The 21,976-nt window shown below is 32.9% G+C and overlaps 2 non-coding genes across 2 annotated transcripts; one reads left to right on the top strand and one right to left on the bottom strand.

The window, feature by feature from the left end:
* The first annotated feature begins 11,001 nt into the window (after positions 1-11,001).
* Positions 11,002-11,074, top strand: TRNAV-UAC (transfer RNA valine (anticodon UAC)). Its single transcript has one exon. It is a non-coding gene; the product is annotated as a tRNA-Val (tRNA).
* Positions 11,075-11,158: 84 nt separating this feature from the next.
* TRNAV-CAC (transfer RNA valine (anticodon CAC)) lies at positions 11,159-11,231 on the bottom strand. Its single transcript has one exon. It is a non-coding gene; the product is annotated as a tRNA-Val (tRNA).
* Between the last annotated feature and the right edge of the window lie 10,745 nt (positions 11,232-21,976).

Genomic DNA, 21,976 nt, shown 5'->3' with positions numbered 1-21,976 from the left:
CAACCCACGCATATTGACCTCATGCGCCCTTGTAGGTCGCGGAAGGACCTTAAGGGTGTATCTTACATTTTTCCTTGCGGATGTGTTATTTATGTATGATAATTATATCGATAAACAGCATTTATGATCATTGGATATTAGCTATTCTACATATGTATATATATATATTTGTTTAATATTGAATAATATATTAAAGCTTTCTGATACGATAATTAATATCAGAGTAAATTTATATCGGTTTTATTCGCATATTATTAATAAATGAATTTGCATTGTTCTGGATGATTAATAACGTAATTTAGATAAAAATTCAGTGTTACAGAAATATAGCAGTCGCTAATTGATTCTGTTGCCTCCGCTTTAATTTTATTTTTGGTTACTTAGACAGAATCTCCATAATAGTAATGTCGTTATTCGTAATTGAATTTTTATGTATAAAGTATTTATGGTGAAAGAGATTGTAGAGAAAGAGAAGTTACGTATTATCAAATATGAAAATGTAATAAACAATGTTAGCGAGTACAAGTGCACTAATAATAATAATCGCAATGCAATGCAAATTCTGTTTTGTATAACAACAACTATCTTGACTGAACTGCACCGTGTATCACAAATTATTTATAAATTACCACTCTCGTGTGGTTCAATTTGATATTTTGTACGAGATTTAATCATCATCTAGGTCGCTATATGATGAAGTCACTCGAAGAGTGATGGATGTAAGAAGAAGAAATCTTAGTCATTCATATTACTCATAGCATCATTCATGAAATAGTCAGATCGATGTTAAGCGAGGTCAATATTCAATTTCCGGTAGTTCAAGTTAATCAAAGATATTTTCCATCATAATTTACTTACTTATATACATGCCTTACTTCTATATAAAATCAATAATATGAATATATATATATATACATATATGTATAAAGAAGACGAGAAAAGACGTTTACATTTGCTTACAACCTATCGTTATAGTTTCGTGAAGGCATGAAATCAAGCTTGAATCTACGGATGCACTTTTTTATTTTTTACAGCATAACAAACGTCGAAATATCTATTGACATTGCGTATAACTATTGTGATATTACAAGAAACCTTGACACGATTTTTTATTGTCAAGAGTATCAACAGGATCGTAATAGTAGTAGTATTAATAATTCTTAATCATTATAATTTTAAAATAATAAAGATATGTCGGTTAATTTTTAATTAAACGAATGGAGTAACAACATGCGCACGATACAACTGTTAGCATATGCGTCATTTAATCTAAGAATGAGCAATACATCAATAAATTGACTTATCACTGATAATAGTAAGGTCCCTAGGGAGAAGGTTTCATCACGTTAGAGTATACATGGAACAACTAAATTGCGTATTATTCAAGACCGTATTTTAACAATGAACGCTATAACCACATGTTAAAGTCTGGCCCTTTGTTGTTATTCCTAGCTCGCAACCCTGCGATGCTGGAGAAGAAGCGACACCTGTCCACGATTGAAGGGTCGCCCATTGGTTATTTCAGTCCATCAATGGGGCCAATGGTTCATTTCAAACGTTCGAAGGACGATTTCTCTTTCTCAGTTTGCCTTGAGAAGTCAAGACGCAGAAGAGACCTTATGAAAGGGGTCGCACCTGCATACAATCAGTTTTTAGAATATCTTTTTAGCATTTTCAAATAAATCAAACATTTTTCAACTGTTTAGAGAAGTGAGGGAAGTTAACTTATTAATTGCAATTCGTGTACCGCGAATTGAAAATATGTAATGATAATAAATGGATTAATCTCTAATAATTTTTGTATGATCTACAATTTAGAGTTATTGGTGAATTATATACATATATACGTACAATATATATGTATGTATGCATAGTGATTTATGTATATATACTTTTTATTTTGCTTGAAGCATTATAATAAATAATCTTTAACCGTTAAATGAAAGATGTGCGAAAACGTCGGTTCCGGCCTTCTTACGAACATGTGATCTGAAGCTACCTCATTTCCTTCTGCACGTGGACATGTTGCCCCCAAAGTGTGAATATAATGTATGTAATACGCTTGATAAAAATGGACAGGTGTTTCGGCTCTTTCGGCAGCGGGTGCTTCGTTACTCGTAACACCTGCTCGAATAAACCGCATTTTGTTATGTCAGGCTCGTGTCCACAGTTATGAAATTTCTTTGTATAACTGCTTTTAGACTGGCACTTTTACTCTATAATTTATTATTAACTTATCAATTGAGAGATCGGTCGATTAGCGGAATTTGAAAGAATTGTCATTAAGAATTGATTCGTCTTGCTACAGTTTATACTTCACAAGATATAATTAAGTTTGAAATGATATAATATTGCTTTAGGCATTAGTTCTTCATCTGTCGGTGATTTGAAGCTTTGGTTTGGAAGTTCTTTAGTATACAACCATCTGTCTTTGATAGAAATTGACCGAGAAAAGCATATTCAAAGTAAAGTTTCATTTCCTCAGACATATCAGATAATATATAACGAAGTACCCAACGGCTGTTTCGACTCTTACGGCCATGAATGTTATAACCCTGCGCATAACTTGTGACCTACATAAACGGGGCGAAATGTGTTGCCGCCAGTCATGTGCCAAACGCACGACTCGGGGTGTCTGTCTGCCAGGACGACCCACAAAATCGGCGTACGGCTTGGAACACCTGGCCATTGGCGCACCCGCGTTTACGTGACCCACGACAGACGGCTGTATGCAGTTCGTCGATCTCGAGGAATTGTTAAAAATCAAATGTTTTATAGCAAAGTAATATTGTCTAAATTATTGTATTTGAATATATTTTTTTACTAATTATCTGCATACTTTTACTATGTAGATCGACAAATAATGAATTTTATCACATCATAATATGGTAGTAATTATTTATATTCATGAATCTTTGGTATTGCAAATTTATTGTGCAATTAATATCAATACATTTGTAATTTAACTGTAATTTTCTGATATGTTATTCTTAATAGAGAGATAGCGACTTTTTTTTTTTTTTTTTACATTATATCATTCTGTAGGAATTATTACCTTTCTTTTACAAAATGAATATTAAGATCGAGGCAAAAATGAAGGGAGGGTGGTGCGTAAGCTCGGCTGTATCAACGGCAGGTGGTACGGCACGGGCGATGGGTGACCTCGAAAAGGAAGAACCGTATATTCGCCACCTTTGTTCGCGGTCTGCGGTTGACCGTATCCGATACTTTGTTCAACGAATAAAAATTTTAACTAGTAATCAAATTTATACTACATGGTATTCACGGAATATCATCGATTCTTTATGGAGAGTAGATTATTCTATCGTTCTATTTTATCGTTCAGAATTAATATGAATTAAGTCGTACTCTCGGGCTGGAAGCACACAGCCTCCGATTTTGGACAGGTGCTCGAAGTATGATTCGCAAAACGAAAAAAAAACTTGTTAGCCATCTTGGCAGCTCGTATTGCGTTCGACTCGATCGAAACTCTTGCGCGTGCAGCTTTTTTCGGTCTTGGACCACCCGAAAATCCAATAAAACTAAAGTAATTCGACACCATGTGTTACCGTGGTATCCATACTGGTTGCCCTGTACGTCTGTACGCGTCCTTTGTCTTTGCAAGAGAGCTTATATTATTCATTGAAGAGGAAGAATGCTTTTTCGACGATGTTATAGTAAATATATTTCCGAAGTCTTTGTTGCATTATTTTTCTTACTTTGAACTTTTCCATATGTGTAACTTTTTTCTTGTCATCTTCTCTTTGTTTATTTTGTTTTGTGACATCGAATTTGCACTATTGTTCTATTGTTCTATTTTAGTCATCATTCTAGGAATCAGTGGCTTGGAATAATTCATAAAACAATAATCAATAAAATTAAAAAAATGTATATTATTAATGTTTGCAATTTGATAATTGTATTAATATTACAATAGACTTTGCAAATAAAATCAATACGCTTGTTTCGTAATAAGAACGTGATGTAATCATATTTGTAGAATATAAAAATAGAATTCACTGTGCAGCATACATAAATCAAGAACGGGCAGCAATAATATTTATACCACAATTCTATAAATTTAATAGCACTCTTTTATATAACAGTTTGATAAATTCGTATTGTCAAATTATTTAACTGATCGTATATTCATAGTCTATTCAAGAAATTAGGATGAAACAGACACTATCATTAATCGAGCAATATTTTATCGGCTCTTCGATGACGTTGAATCGATATTTGAGAATGCACGCTCGTGCCAGGATCTCGGTATTTTCCATAATGAGGGATCGAGTTTATTCTCAGCTAGATCAACAGGTTGGACTGACGCGAAGGTGCGTCCATGCTGCAGATTAGATGATCCGTACGCGGGGAGAAGAGTCGGTTGTTCGTAACACAGGCAAGTCGAGGCAATTCTAATGGTAGCAATGAAGGGGTTGCTGTCTGACGTCACGATGACGTAATGTCAAAGGCTGCTGTTACTTTCCCATCTCCCAGAGCCGATCGCATCTGTCCTACAGCTGACATTGACATTGCTCGAACCATCGATATATTCTTCAACGTAAGAGCTAGAGTCACCATGACTGTTTTACTAACGCTATTTGATCAGAGGTCGTTTGAATGATTTACCTCCTCTGTTCTCTACTAAGAGAATCGCTTTAGAATAATGGTTGATCCCAAAATGATATTTACTAGAATATAGTACATGCGATGTTAAAACATAATTATAACTCTCTCTCTCTCATTTAGGCAATTTATGTTTATTTATGCTGATATAATAGAAATTTTTAAAATTGGGCGTGCGTATGATATAAAATTGTTCGGCGATTGATGGATAATTCATATAGTCTGTTAGAATAACACATAGGGCAAATTCGATAAAATGATCATAATTTTTTAAAATGCAAAAAATATTTTTTTTTTTCTTAATTTTTAACTACTGTCGTGGATGCATTACACTAGTTTTTATATAATATATTTTTTCACGACACCGACGCCAAGTAAGTGTTGTCAATAGTGTGTGTTTATCTATATTTTACATTTTACTGAAGTTTAAAATAGTAAATATTATTGAAATTAAAGAGAAAACATTTAATAGAAATTTAGTATTATAAAAATATATTATAATATATATGCATTATACTGGCCATTTTACTTGACTTTTAAGGAAAAAATAGCTTTATGCTAAAGATGCGTATATAGCATTTTGTAAAATTATAAATAAAACTTATAATTTTGTATATTTGGTAGAAATATATATAATTATATATAATTTAGTTGCAATTATAAAGATGTAATGATATTGCAAAATTTAAGAATTATAATTCTTTTAAATTAAAGAAATCAAACAAAGATTTCTATAATTTGAAAAAAACGATACGCACGCGTGTATTTTACTTGGTTAATGATTTCTCTTCCGAATTGATGGAAAAATGGTATTCAGAAATAAATGGTGAAAATAAAAATTATAGGTCACATTACAATTTATTACTTGTCTTTATTATATACATATATAACGTTGATTACGATATGAATAATACGATAGTTTAACTACACTGTAAAAAATAAAATGTTAATTTTAACTCAAAGGCGAATAGTGGACTTTCTGAGACATGCAAGAATGTTAAAATTAAAACATTGTGTTTTTTACAGTGTATAATTTATTCGACGTTATAGCAGTTTTTAGTGGACACACGCAAAACTTTTCAGACAGTTGAAAGTAAAAATACTATATCATTTTCACAATATTATTTCCTCGATTATTTCAAATGATATTGTAAAAATATATGCACATAAAATACCGTAAATATCGGTTATTTTTAAAAATGAACTACAAAAATGCATTACTCAGCAATTATTGGAAAAATTATAGTCTACGACCATCTTCCATATAGCTATAATATCCGAGTTTACCCAATAACTGTTGTAAAGTAAGCTTTAATAAAAGTAGATACAACAGCGCTTATTGATTAACTATATGTTAATTGTTAAGACGTTATTGATTAACAATGCAGTAGACATATAATGCATTAAATTTAGATATGTACAAAGATAGTGCGAATCTAAATTTAACTCTTTCATGGATTCTATATACTTGAGAATAATCGAAAAATCGCATAGTTATATAGAATGATTGTCTTTGGCTCGCCGTCGCGCCAGTATGTGCCGTAGACAGCATAAAGAGGTACTTCAATTTATTTCTTGATAACCGTTTGAAACCTTGACCTTGTGCGTCATAGTCGACCATATATTCGGATTATATTTCCAGTGACTCAGACTTCGAATCATCTCAACAGTCGCGACATACGATGTGGACGTCAAAAACGGATAAAAATCTGAGCTTTAAAAAATTTCTCTATTTAGAATATCCAAATTAGTTTACAAATGACATTTCAATCCGTTCAATCAGTAATGTTAGACTTTCAAAATGTGAAATTTAATAGTTTTTTATTAAATAAAATTTTGTTAAAAATGTACAATCAAATTGAAACTCTCTTTTATCAAAGAATTTATAATATAAAATATTTTTTTCGATATATATCTTTTATTGATTTGAATTATGATTTATGAAAGTTTCAGTATCTGTCTCATTATCTTGTAAAGCTCTCGTAAAGCTAATAAAAAAGATTTATTTGCGCATTAGAATTGTGAGCAGAATGCACCAACTGTGTGCTCTTTTTCGATATTTTTAGGCTCGAGTCAGAACTCGGGATTAACGGTCGACCATTCCAGAAATCTGCGATCGACGTCGCGTCGCAGGGAAACAATAGTGTTCGACCAGAATACACTGTTCTTCGGTTGACTCGTAATAATTTAGAGTGAATCAGAAGCCTTTTGCGTTACTGAAGAGAGACACAGAGAATTTATCCGCGATGGCGAATCATAGATCTCGACAGTTCGAGTTAAAAGCTTCGATCGCCGTCTTTTTGTGTACTTATTTACGTCGGTAACGAGTGCATTGTCCTACGGTCGTATCAATAAGAAGATAGCGCGCTCGCGGCTTATACTTGACAGAGCAAAAGTCCATGTGGATCATTGACTTCTGTGTTTATGGCAGTATCTCGTTAAATGCAGTTAAAAGTAAAAATCTAATTAATCTATAAATATAATTGGAAAATATTGCTTGTAAAATAGTTGCAGTTAATTCGAAAGAACAATTTTACTAAAATATCTAAAAATTTGCGCATCGTTTGCGCAATGCTTCATTCTCATCAGCCCATTCCTTATTATTTTCTGATTTTTTATACATTTTTGAGAGTACAATTTAAATATTAGTTTAAGTAGTCTATTTTTCATGATTTGTTTGAAAATTTAGCTACGTATATATCTAAAAATAATTTTATTGGATCATCAAAATAATTATGTTGAAAACTGAAGCATGATAAGCAATACTGCAAAAAAATATGATTTTTTTTAGCAATCAATTTGCACGTTCTACATAATTATTTTGATAATCCAATAAAATTTTCAGATGTATATTTAGCTAACTTGTTAGATGCTTCAATAAAATTGTTCTTTCCATGTTGAATAGATCTAATTGTTAACCAACGGTATTCATTAATATTACATAGTTCCTAAACTATTGTTGAAATTTATTCAACTATCATTTGAGTGAAAATTATATTTGAACCATCGGTATTATTATTTAAATAATACATCGGTAAAAAGAATATGGACGAATTTCTTCCAGTTTTGTTGTACTAATCCCTTAATTGGATAAGAAAACGTAGTCAACCGACGTTGGTAAGAAACGCCGCGTGATTATTCGCAATAAAAGTAATTTGGCGATGAATGAGGGTAGACGATAGTCAGGAGAGAGAAAGGCTAACGTAAGATATATTTTTATTGGACGTCTGCAGTCTGGATGCACGGCCGGCCGTTCACCCGATGCACTCGTCGCTTCATGCCAATCCATACGCGATCCTTGCTCTCGATTATTCTTCTCTTCTTCTTCCTCTTCGTCGCTTCTCTGCATTGTATAGCATTCACGATCCAAATTCGTGATTGATGAAACAGAGTTTCTGCATATTCGCAAATTCTCCGTCTAGCTCTTAGCTCGTTTATTGCTTTATGAAATTACTGTCGCAATAACATTTTTCTTACATCATACACATATGCTCTTTTTCAGATCAGAATTTACTTTTATCATGAAAATTCTAACGATTATTTTGATACTGAAGTTTTAATGAGTAATAATGGAATTTAAGAGAATGAATTTGATCGATGGTTACTTGTCTCACATGATGTACTCAAATAGATTTCTGTGCTTTCATTTGCGCGGCCCTGAAGTCGAACAAGATCAGTCGCGTGGGTGCATTTGTCCCGTTGGAGGGGCATTGGATGCTGAGGGGTTGTCCGAGGGGTGGGGCAGGAGACGGTCAACCATGGAACGGACGAACCAACAGACAGGGATGCACCGACCTTGAGGGGATTTTTGTGTCTACCGTAGTGCGTTAACCCCGGGAGCTGAGAGCGAGTGTGGCGTGCAACGCGTTAAAGGAATGAGGGAATGAGATCTTTCAGTTCTTTGTCTCCCTTTCCCTCCTTTTCTTGCAGACCGCGCCGCCCTTTTTCCCGTCCTACTCGTTGTTTGCCCAGTCAAGGTTCGGCCCAACTAAGCTCTCGCGCTAAGAATCAGTTATCTCAACCCCTTCGTCTCTCAAACTATACTCGAAATATGTCTTGAATCAATAAGACCATATTTATACTTCATTTATGACATAGTTTTTGAAAATCCGTCATTAATTGCACAATCGAAATACAAAGTTATAGTTTATTAACTTTAAAATTAATTGATTATAAAAAAATGTGATATAATTGATTAAATTCTATTAACTACTATATAAAACGTAATAAAGGTTTTATTCACATTTGCTATTAAATGATAGCAGCAATTACTGTTCGATAAGATACAAGAGAAAATCTCTTGAAACTGTTTTATTAAAAACATCAAATTTTTGTCTCGTGTTTTTTTTTATATATTGTAAATAAAATAAGCCATCATAATTGATTACTTATCTTGTCCATAATTTCGAAAAAGTTCGCCGAAGCAATCTTGTCTCTTTCATCGATAGAACCTTGATCTGTTGGTCGTTGCCTATCGCGTGACGTCCAATTATGAAGTGATTCGGTACTTCTGGGAGACGGGTGGAGCGAAGGGAATTCGCGCCAATGGGCTTATCTGTTCCACCCAACGAGCAATTAATTCAATGACAATGCTCATCGAGTTTCTCATACGAATTAAGACTGACCTTTCGGTTCAGTGAGAAAAAAATATTTTCGATACAATTAAGGCTGCCTGCTATTGACGTAGTAAGTTTTTTTTTATTACATAGAATAAAAAAAAACATTATATATGCTACAATTTGATAAAATATATATTTATAACTGTATGTTTGTTCTATAAAAAATGATAAATGTGTATGTATATGATAATAGAGAATAAGTAACGATATAATTAATAAGTTAAATAATGCCTTAATTGATCCGTTTACACAAAAATCATTAATCTTGGAATTGATTCATCTTTATCCGTTTCGTTGTTCTCGAGCGCTTGAAACACAAAGAAACGCTGATCGTGTTGACTTGTCGAAGGAAAAATAAAGATGCGTGTGCGAGAATGGGATGGCATGACCTCGAAGGGCGCGGTCGAGTTCACACTAGACTGAAGCTGCCCTTGTGCCTAACTGGCCTTGAGACGGCTCGACCTGCCCTACCCCGTCGATCCAGCATTCTCATAGCACATATGAGATTTCTCGTGCACACAAGGATCAGCGTTTCCTAAATTCGCCGTTCGGTTTAATCTTTGTGCGAAATTCTATCGGCGAAACCGCGTTTTATAGTAACTAAAATTCGTATCTCATTTAAAATAAACTTTGACACAATTATAATTTGAAAAGTTCAAATTGAGGGGATGGGCGGAATAAAGGTCTAATTACCAAATCTTGATTTTGATAAAAATAAAAAGAACTTGCTACTTTTTTATTATACAACAAATGGGAAGTATTAAATGTACATTTGTGTGATATATATGTCTTTGAGAAGTTATATGTTATAATATATCTTTATTATGAACAATATTTAAAAAATTATTTGCAATAAAAGATGCAATAAAAGAAAGACTTGGTCCTTTTTTCCGAATATTGACCATTAGTAGCAATCAACAGAAAGAAAAGATGAAATACATTTGACTTTTACTTGTATAAGATAAATTTAAACAATATATTTAATCATCTGATGAGTTTTCGTGAGAAAATCTTTCAACATAAATGTTGTACAGTAAACACATTATTATCGTACTATTTTTGTTCAGTCTGGTAAAAATCTCATTAAAATGATATAATTTATGGAAGAATATATAATCTTTTATTATAGATATATCATTTTCACCACCACAGGACAATCGAAACGCGTTCATATTTAACTAATGTAAGCAATTCCTTGCTTATTTACGCTAATCTCCGAAAAAAGAGCCTAAGTAAAATTGTGCCTTTATTCCGCTTATCCCCTCAATTATACAGAACACTTCGCTCCGTTACTTCAAAAGTGATACAAAGCATGATTTCCATTATTACCATGAATGATTTATAGCGAATTCGATTGGACGCACTTAATGCGCACTGGTGCATCCAATTCGCTATTAAGTAAACATTACTCGTCAAAAATGAATTAACTTAACTTCATAAAAAAATGTCAAAATCACAATTTAAAAAACGTTTTTTAAGATTTATGAAACGAAATTAAACGAGATTATGAAAATGGTAAAAATGACATTAAATTTGAATATGTTAAAAATATTTTTTTTTTTTCGGTATTATTTAATTAATCATTAATTTTCTATAAAAATTAAAAAATAATTTTTCTATTTGTAGCACTTTTAAAGTAAGGAAACAATTTAATATTAAAATTTACAAATGAAAAATAAAATATAGGCTTCATTAAGTTTACGCTTGAAACTATTTTTGACGTTCGTATTCTTAGAATACCAGCGATGAGTTCGAAGTTTCCGTAGTGTAGTGGTTATCACGTGTGCTTTACACGCACAAGGTCCCCGGTTCGATCCCGGGCGGAAACATCATTTTTTGGCGTTGGAGAGTATAGTTTGAAGTTTTGCATTTTAATATTATGTAAGCAAAAATTTGAGCTGGTGTAAAAAAAATGTTTCCGCCCGGGATCGAACCGGGGACCTTGTGCGTGTGAAGCACACGTGATAACCACTACACTACGGAAACGTTGAAGTTCTTCTCGTTAATTTAAAGACATGAACGTAGATATTCGCTCCTATCTAGTATGACACGTGAATAATATTAAAAAAATATGAAATATAATTATGCATATGCATATTTATATTATCTTATTTACATAATTGCATTTTATATTCATCTACATATGTTATTATGTGAAATATTTATCGATGACAGCAAAGCCTTGTAATAAATAATTTTTAAAGTTGATGTAATAATCGGTTTAGTCGATGATTTTTATAGCCAAGTGTAGGAGAAAGTATCCTGAATAAGTAAAATATATTGAACTCGTTGAATATGCATTTGTCGCTAGTAATATCACAACTCTTACTTTTACTAGAGAGAAAGTGCACGTTCGCATTTCTTGCAACTCTTTAGTTGTCTAATATATTATTACATCTTACAATAATGTTATATGTGTAAATACGATAATTTTTTACTATACGTATAATTTTTTTTATTTTTTAACACTGTTAAATGAAAAATAAACCGAGAAATATTCAACACAAATGAGTGTTTGAACTGAAAATTAAAAAAAATTTACACACAATATATGGTATGATGAGAAATCGCTTTGATCGAATATAATCCTCTTCTCACTCATATATTTATTTATTAAATTTTGAAATTTAATAAATAAAAATAAAATATTCACGTATTAAAAATTATTGTGAAAATTAAATTCTCTGTTTGATTTAAATATTAAATGCACTTGAATAATGTAAAGCATCTCTCTCTCTCTCAACCTTTATCATCCATTGATATTCATATTTGGCTATCTCTCCAACTAGTCGGCTTTGCCCTTTTCTCGTTTATAAGTCAGCATACTTTCAGCAGTCACGATCGCGAAAAATTTTCAATTCTACTTCATTTCCTGGTTGCAACAACGAGCGAGGTGTTGCGCCACTCTATCATCAATTATATCATTTAGTGACATTTGTTGAAAATTCAGTTCTACTTTACGAATGTGATACAGAAAGAGAAACCGTATATTCAGTTGATTTTTAATTGGCTTTAATTTAAAGAAAAAATTTAACACTATATTTGTCATAAGAGTTTAGCAGCAGAATTTTTATTGAGTTTCTCCGTGAAAAAATTGTATTCGTAAAAAGAAAGTGCACGACTTCGTGATATATATCCCGGAATTGTAGTAGACCAATCAAATAACTGGATTTTACTATGTCCTGTATTTCGATGGAACTCGAATAGTCGAGGCGTGGGTGACCTGTTGACCCGACGATCAACAAGAGAAAGAGCGCAACCCGCGAAACTCTCGGTGATCTCTTCATCTTCCTGGATTTCGACGTCAGAGATGCTCTTAATCGGTGCAAAAATACCATGGCGAAAGCGCACTCTTTGCACAACTCGTGATTCGCACGCTTACATCAACGTCTATGATAACAAATTTTATAAACTAATTGGTTGGTCTATAGATAATATTATAATCAGGATAATAAATATACAAATACGTCTCACACGCGCGTCTATGTTGGATGCGCATAAAAATGTTCTTCACAAGCATATAAACTTCATAATGATATGCAACACTTGAAACATATATGTGTTTTTAAATTAAAATATTAATATCGAAGAACTCGAATTACTTCCTATCGTATCTCTGCTGTTGTTTTCGTTACACATACATATAAATATCACCGTGTAATATGTTTTATCTTATTATTATTTCGAGTTAAATATGTTTTCGCGTTTTAGACGCGTACGCTGAACTTGATTATTGATATCGCGAATCGTTGAGGCTTGAACATTGCGAAATTTTGATATCGCCTAATACCATCCCGCGAGTAAATGATTCAGAATTAATCGCAAGGCCACTTCGAGGAATTATTTATTTCAAATTAATCGATTCAAGGCTGCACGAGTCGTACACACATAGCCCAAGGTTACGATATATGAATTACAACTCTTATCAGTTCCTCGCTCGACAAGGTCAGACCTTTATCTTCCAACTTTATTTGTACCGGCATCCCGTGGATTTCATTGCACGCATTAAATGAACGTGACACGCGCTTGTAAAATAGATAACGTAATACAATTAGAATGCAATATAATTAGCACGATTTAATGAGATTGTATGTAATTATGCTAGATTTATCACAATAATTATAAAAAGTAGTATGATACTCATTTGATAGCGAAAATATCGTAAAATATCGTTTTTTGAGAGTGATTGCTGAATATCTTATCTTCGACACTGGTCAGTGTCAAAATTAGTATAAATTCCAAAGAATACAAAAAATTCATGATTATGCAACAAATTTTTTTTACTCGAAATTTATTCATAGTCAAAATACATATTTATTTATATATTTATTCAAAATTGTGACTTTTTAAAAATATTTATTCATGACATTTTTTATGATTTCGTTAGGAGTATTTATAGTTTTATTCCAATAAAATATAAACTAATAAAAAATGCTTTACAATAAGCAACATTTTCTTCTTGAAATAATTAGTTATCTGTAAATATTTAAATACAGGTTTTTGAGGTGAAAGATCATTTATTTTACTGTCATGCTAAATTCTGTTATACCGTCTTAATTTTTTGTTTAAAATTTGAATTTGGATTTTAGATGCAAAATGCTTACCCTACTTTTAGCAAAATTACCAGAGTCTATCTGTTAGCTTGGTACAAGTACCTAATATACGTATATTTTCTTACGATCTTGACTTATAAACAAGCGTAATCATTTAACTGCTCTACATTCCGTAAAATATTCTACTTTCGAACTTGGTTAAAGTTAAGGAAACATGATTGTACCGAGGAGAAAATGAAAGCTATCGCTGGTGCTTTTACTAAGAAATGTAGTTATGGTCTCTCAAAGTCGGAGTGAATGCGAAATCGAAAATATCCGCATAATCGTATTCACAAATAAATTCATTCAAATCGAATAAAAAGTAGGTACTTACTCATTTTCCATGAATATAAAAACAAATGTATTCATACTCGTATTCATATTGATTTATGCATTTATTCAAATATTAGATATATTTGTTGAACACACTAGTCAAAATAATTTTATTATCTAGCTCAAAAATTACATAATTCGAGGGTGCATGTACAATCATAATTTTTCGCCGTGATTACAGGTATTGTAAGTCAGGCGTTTAAGAATAGAAGAATCGGAATACGAATACAGGAAGTGTCTAATTAGATAAAGTAATCACAAAAGAGAAGACTACCTCATTGACAATATTTTTTTCGGCCAACGGACCGAGCGATCGTTGATGTAATCGCAGTAGACCGAGGCGACCGAAAGTGGGAGAAATAGGCGCGACCTACATATTGTTTGGGTTTGCGTTACACAACCTGCATATACGACGACTTGTAGGAGGGCAATGACCCGCTATATCGACGCGGAACAGGGCGGCTATACGCTCGTGAAAGCGTGAGACGGCGGCGCACCACGTGGCCCACGTGAACGGCCGCTTTCGAGTTTCACGACGCGTGCAGCACGTGGGCGAGTATAGTCGCGAGTGTTGTCCGATTTGAACGGCCGCTTTCGAGTTTCACGACGCGTGCAGCACGTGGGCGAGTATAGTCGCGAGTGTTGACCGTCCGTGAACGACACAGAACATTGTAATTATCCCGATATTGAACTGGCTTGAGGAAGCGTTGCACGTGCCAGAGATCTCCGCCAGAAATCTCTGCCTGCGGGCTGAGCGTATAGGGGTGCGTGAGTAAGGCCACGTGTGACGGCTATGTGAAGTTGGCCCCCCAACTATTGAAAATCTAAAAATGACCATTACCATTCGTTTGGTGGTCGTTTGGTGGTGTTTGGTAGTCCATTCCGGACGTTTGGTAGTCAAGGGTATAATGAGAAATGTCAAAAAAAGAAAAACGCGCGTGAAGTTAGCCCCCCCCCCCCCCATTTCTAAAACTCGGCTTTGCAGACTGCAAATGCAATAATGGCTGTAAGAATTCGTTTGGTGGTCGTTTACTGACGATATATCCTTTTTTTGATATTTCCGGCTATAATTTCGACTACCAATCGTCGGGAATGGACTACCAAACGTCAGTAAGCCACCACCAAACGAATGCTGCCACGTGTGACGCGTCTTTTCTTAATGTCTTAAATCTGGCGAGTGCGTGATACGGGCACGTTTCATTAAATGTTAGAAAAAAATTCACCTTTATTAAAAGTGCTTACACGCGCGCGTAAATTAGCGCAAGGGATAAAATTAAAACGATTGTAATATATGTATAAGGTTAAGAAGCATTTACAGATGTAGGTTTAGATAAAAGTAATATATTGAAAGTGAATTCTAGTTAGTTAATAATTACAAGATATAGGTGAATGTGTGTATGACTGATAACAATCAAGTACTTTCTTGATATAAGAAATAGTAAAATTTCTTCTTCTAGGAGTTATACGTATTGCAACGTTATTGGAAATTATACTAAGAGCAATGAAAAATTCATGATGTAATAGTAAATATAACAGAAAATAGGGTTAATAATTTTCAAGAAAAAAACACAAAATTATAATTTATGCCGTATTCTCTCATTTAATGTAAAAGTAAAATAAGTAGGGCGCTCAGATTGTTCGTACATATGACTGTCGTGTATCAAGCTTGTGTTTAGTAACGATGTTTAATTGTTTAATAAGGTTAAGCGAACGGTCCGTTTCAAGTCATTTCGTCACTGTATATTCTCGCTTGTAATTATTCTGGCATTGACTTGCCACGGGTAACCAGAACACGTGTCAAGGGCGCCAATCGATTAGGGTTCCACGCGTTGTTGTGTTCAAGATTCTCTTGTTTCTTTAGATTTGCAATCTGTCACCGTTCCAATGGAATGGTTCGGAGAAATTTACGAGTCGCGAGTCGTAATAAATCAATGGCTGATAAAGAGTCTTTTATGGACGATACTACACATCCAATTTCCTTGAATTTAGTGAATGAGTTCGATTTACACCAATCTGTTTTGAGAATAGAATTTTTTAGTGAAGTGATACAAAATTCAAGTAAATTTCACAATTAATGTAAAAATTAAGATAGATAGTAAAATAAATATTAGAATTTATTTTTATTTCTATAATGATTATATTTTTTAATTGGTTTAAACCGTTAAATAGTGTTTAAAAAATGGTTTGGATACCAAAATATTAGATATAAAATATAGTATATGAAATAAAAATGATAAAACTCTTAAATTTATTCTAAAACGAAAAGGGAAAGAATTTGATTTTTCGAGGCGTAATATGTACTGGCGATACTAACAGACAACTCTCACTGTCAGAAATCCACATTATCACGGAGGCTTGGTGAAAGTAAAGTAGATTATACTCTGTATTTTCCCCTCCCACTATGTTGTCCACAACGCAGTTTTGCAACAACAACTGTCGTAATAACTAAAGGCCAATTGGTGAAACTTTCTTTCTAGCTTTTGTGCATTATAAAATAATATTAAACCCACTACAAGTTTATGTAAATTCTCTCAAGTATAAGCGGATTAATATTTTAACTCCGATTATATGATCAGCTAGATAAATTTAGTCATCAAGATATCATCAAAATTATGTGAACTTTTTTAACGAAACTTACATAGAATATTAAATCATATGTGCAATGATAACGAATAAGAATCTATATATTTCAAAATATATAACATATTTAATAGTATATAATTAAACATCTATATATATTTTTAAAAAATATATATATAATGTTACGCGCTGTATTATAATATAAATATAACTATGAAATATAACTAATAATATAACTATAAATTAAAAATATAACTATAATAACTAAAAATATAACTATAATAACTAAAAATATAACTATAAATTTATAGATAGAAACTTTTATTTGTGTAAAGAAAAACGATATATATAATATTTATAAAGCATGTTTATAAGAATCCTAGATCCTTCGTATTCGACTCTCTGTAAAGCAAAGATTAAGTCGTGGCTGTTGTTAAGAATGGCGATTGTAAACTTGCCAGCTGCTAGTTGTTCATATTTTTTGGAAAATTACGCACCGACTGCACGAGTCTAAACGAGACAATCGTCTTCGCAAAACATGATGTCTCCGCACATTTTTTCACCTCTTTCAGTCGCCTCCATCACAGGGGATACCAAAAATATCGTGAAAACACCCGCGCACCCAAAGCTCGAACAATGAGAAAGCCGGCGTTTATACTCCCCGCCTTATTATTATGGCCCGATCGACCGTAGAAGCGTACTCTGAAGGGTACGCGTGGGCGAGGACCAGTGAAAATGTGCGCGGCCGAGAGGGCGCTGAAATAGTGATGGAATCGATTGAAGAAAAGACCCAATTTAAATGTTTACCTTTAAATTAAATACATTTTTTAGTTAAATGAGAAGACCTACGATAGTTTTAACTTTTGATTTGAAAAGCTTAAAGTGTCTTCGAAACTATCTTATACATTTTTCGGTTTTGCGATGAATTCCAACAATCGAGACAATTCACGATAAACTTAATCCCGTCACGCGGTGCGTACACGGGCGGTCGAACGTGTCTACGTGCAAATGTCAATGACGTCTAAAAATAGCGGTCGAGTCGGACTAAGAAACATCTCTGTCCCGATATACTGGAACTGTTAACGTTTAACGGCCAAAGATCCTAGAATCCGAGGACACGAAGGTACAAGGATCTTTCCGAATTTCCTGTATTCGATTGAAGAGATCAAAAATGAATACATAATTGAATACAAATTACATACGGAATTGAATCAATCAAATAACGGCTGAAAGTGAGATACTTCTATAATTATGTAATAGATTAAAAAAGATTAGTTTACATCTGTCGTGGGGAAAATGAGTCTTATTTCTTGAAGGCATATATATGATATTAGCGCATTCTTGCGGTTAGCCTTGAAGAATCGTCGTCAGAAATCAATGCGAGTCGTATTGTTCGTTTAAACAAACGCGTCACGCGGCCTTGGATCCGCCTTGGTTCTCTGAATTATTAGGGCAACAAATGTCGAACGATCGATTTTAATTGGCTGCATAATACGATAACGCAATCTCATTTCCACAAAATGAAACTTCGTCGATGTCCGTTTTGTTTTTTTTTTTTTTTTTTGCCAATTTAATTATTCTAATGGATGTGTACGCAAAATGCTTGAATAGCTCGATTTTGCCAAGTTATTTTCAAAAGAAAGAGAGAAGCATATATAAATATCAAAACTTTGAACAAAAATTAAGAGGAAATCTATTTCCTGGTAGATTTTATTTTATCTTCTATTTTACATGAAAAGGTAGCGAAAACAAAATACAAAAGGTATAGTTGCGAAGTTGAAGGGTCAGCCTATATCGCTCATCACTTAAAGTCATACTATTCCACGCGCATAGCGCGTTGATTGAAATGTTAATTTCGTTGTATACTAAAACGTCTGATAAGCCACGAGTACCTGCTCAGCAACTGTAAACACGTGGCTAAAAGTCAAACGCTTGTTTGCAGAGCAACCTTGATCCTTCTAGCTCTATATTAGCTTTCGAAAGCAAAGTATTCGCATAATGTGTAAAAACAAAGTTTGTTTTGTCTATTATGCTTCTGCAATGTGATGGATGATTAGATCCTCCTGTGGTGATTATAAAAAAAGATTTAAGTAAATCTTTTATATATATATATATATATACATATACGAGATGATCTTTTTGGTCTCATCACATTTACATCTTCAATATACATATACGCTTCTCAACAAAAAAGAAAACATTTTCAAAAGGCTCAAAATTGCACAATCTTAAGATCATTAAAACTCAGTGAAAAATCACCGCAAATAAAAAAATGAAACAGTATTTTAAAATTTAAAACTTTGTATTTTAATATACTTTCGGCTGTTTAAAAAAAATTGTTATTACAAGCGTGTAGCTTGATAAAAAAAATTTTGTTTAAGTTTTATAAATAAAGGTTTGACCTACAAAACTTTTTAAAAAATTTTCTTACAATTTTTTTCTTACAATTACGGCTTTGGGAAGCTAAATTCCTTACAACGAACATTAAAATTTGGCGAAAAATTATCACGTAAAAATTTCTTATCTCCCCAATTCTGCAAACTTGAATTTAAAAACGATCGGAACCATGTTACAGTTTTAAACTTTCAAATTTTATTATTTTTTATTATTTTGTCTGCGATAATTTTTCACCGAGTTTCAGTAATCTGAAAATCGTGCAATTTTGAGCGTTTTGAAAGTGTTTTCTATTTCTTGTTGAATTGTGTATTTTATCTTGTCTTTTTCAGTAATTTTTTTAAAAATTATAATTGAATGGATCAGGAACCATCCAGACAAGAATTAGTCATCGACGGAAGTGAAGGGGCTAAGACATGGTGACCCTGAAAATATGTGTGTATATATATGTGTAACAAGTTTCAGAATTTTTAGAATACTCAGCGCTCTATTCGCGAGATGTTCTAGAGTCTGTTTTCGGAGATTTTATAGTAGATGTCTACCTAAAAAAATTTTTCTTACAAACAAATCTCCTTCTAGACAAACTAGCACTTTTTTTTACGATTAATCGCTGTTTTATTTTTAAAAAACCTTTAAAAAAATTAATTATATATTTTGTTTTGCATTTTATTTACAAGATGTTATACGTCTTTCATGAAACATATTAAATTTTGAAGAAGTGATCTCACGATCATCGTAAACTATGGAGTTTCATCTTGTGCGTCGGCATTGTTGTCCCGGTCTATTTGATTCGCAAACGAAATGGCCTTTTTGCCCGGGTTATGTCGTCGTAGCTTTTATATGTCAAGGATGCAAAGTTTTAGCGAGAATAATGTTGACGTGTCCCTTTGTCCCGAAATGTCTTAAATTTGGCTACCTAATAACCGAATTCATAAGTGTAAAATTAGTCTTATAAATGTATAACCCAAAACGGACACTTTTATATCATGTTAAAATAATCGTACACTTTATTATAAAAATCAAAATTTTCACCTTAGATAAGTTGCGTCAATAAACAATCATTAATATTAATAAAAAAATTTTGTTAAACTATTTTATAAAATTTTATAAATTTAGATTTAATTTTAGATTTTTTGCAATTAGCAGATTCTAATTTCAAGTAACATTTATTTATACTATATTGCTGCATCCGTATTGTGCCAATCATGCAACATCGCTACAATTGCGATATAGACATAACTTGAAGCAAACTTTGCAAGGTTTCAGATCCTTGACTCTTCAACCACAGACATTACTGTCAATTGTGACCTCAAGCGATAACCCATTTGTTATGAGTTCGAACTTGCATAGACAAACCTTACGTATAGGAAAGCTCCTCCGTTCGTGAACTAGATCGAATTTAGCATTTTAACGTAGCTGAACTAGTCTTAAGTTAGGATCTAATGTATGCTGCTTTGAAAAGATACGACACAGTGGCACTTTTGCCAAGAATAAATTTTCTGCAGTAGGCAGCTATTCAGTTTTATATTTCATCCGTCACATTACTCTGAATTTTATTAGATATTGTAAAATAAGCTACAAACAGATGAGACTTTATAGCACATTAAGTGTTATTACGTTAAAATACAATCATGAGACATTATCGACACACTGGTATATAATATTTTTTTAATGTATTTAAAAATATCCACAAGCAAAACTATTTTTATTCTAATATTTTTTTATAAATATATCTTTTATTATTTTTACTTTACTGTAATAACAAGTCATGGCTTAGCCACTGATTGTACATTACGAATGATTACGTTCCAACAAAGTGATTCTCAATAGTATAATGGTCTTTTACGGTAACACCTATTTGCAGTAAATTGCATTGTCCGGTGATCTATCGTGCGATGACGTGAGATAGAATCGATAAGTCGGCACTCGATTTGCATCAACTGACGTCAAGTGACCGCGAATGTACGAGCGAGGTCGTTCGACAAACAAACTGATGATATCTCACTAGACTCAGCTCGATCGTATTTGTGCCATTGAAAACAGATTGATCCCTCAAACAATCCTTGTAGTATACAACAATTACGTTATCAAGTTATTATACAATTTTTTAACTGAATTAAAAATGTTAATAACATGTTGAATTGCTTCGCGAGTCATAATTTATATCTTGCAGTGTATATTTTTTGTGTATTTAAGCATCGTACGCGTGACAAAGTCCAGCTGTTTAAAGCGGCAAGCTTGAAATTTAACGTAAAACAACCAAGGTCTCATCTAAGGTCGCATTTATAACGAATGTCCGTGATCGAATGATCGTCAGGCCGGAAGTAATTAACGCGCGTTCCTAATAACGCATGTTGTTGTAGCACGCGATGTACTACGCCTGTGGACGATATCACCGAAGATAAATTGAAATTAGTCTAACAGATGCTGAAAGCAACGCGATAGAAACAACGTTTAACACTTTTTTTGGTACATTTTCTTATTTTTTTTATAACACAAAATAATTAAAGCAAATTTTTTTTGAATTTTCTTCTATATTCTATAATATAGTCTAAATATTCTGTGTATTCCGCGCGTAAACATAGCTTTATAACTTTTTGAGAAAGAGAGAGGGAGAGGAACAGAAATCTTTTTGCGCGCTTCTCTTTACGTTTTGCCACAATACCATTGACTTGCGTAAGAAACAACACGAATTTATAAAACTGAAAGCATTAATTTATTCTTCACAGTCAACATTTCCGCGGCAGAGAACAAAAACAGTTTGTCTTTAATTCATCGCGACGAGTTGTTATCTGTTGAACTGAAAAGAAAAATTGGTACGTGTTCGTCAAG

This window comes from Cyphomyrmex costatus, unplaced genomic scaffold (genome assembly GCF_001594065.2).
Source record: "Cyphomyrmex costatus isolate MS0001 unplaced genomic scaffold, Ccosl1.0 scaffold815, whole genome shotgun sequence".
Lineage (NCBI taxonomy): Eukaryota > Metazoa > Arthropoda > Insecta > Hymenoptera > Formicidae > Cyphomyrmex > Cyphomyrmex costatus.
The sequence above is the reverse complement of the archived record's forward strand: the minus strand, read 5'-3'. Positions and strand labels throughout refer to the sequence as shown.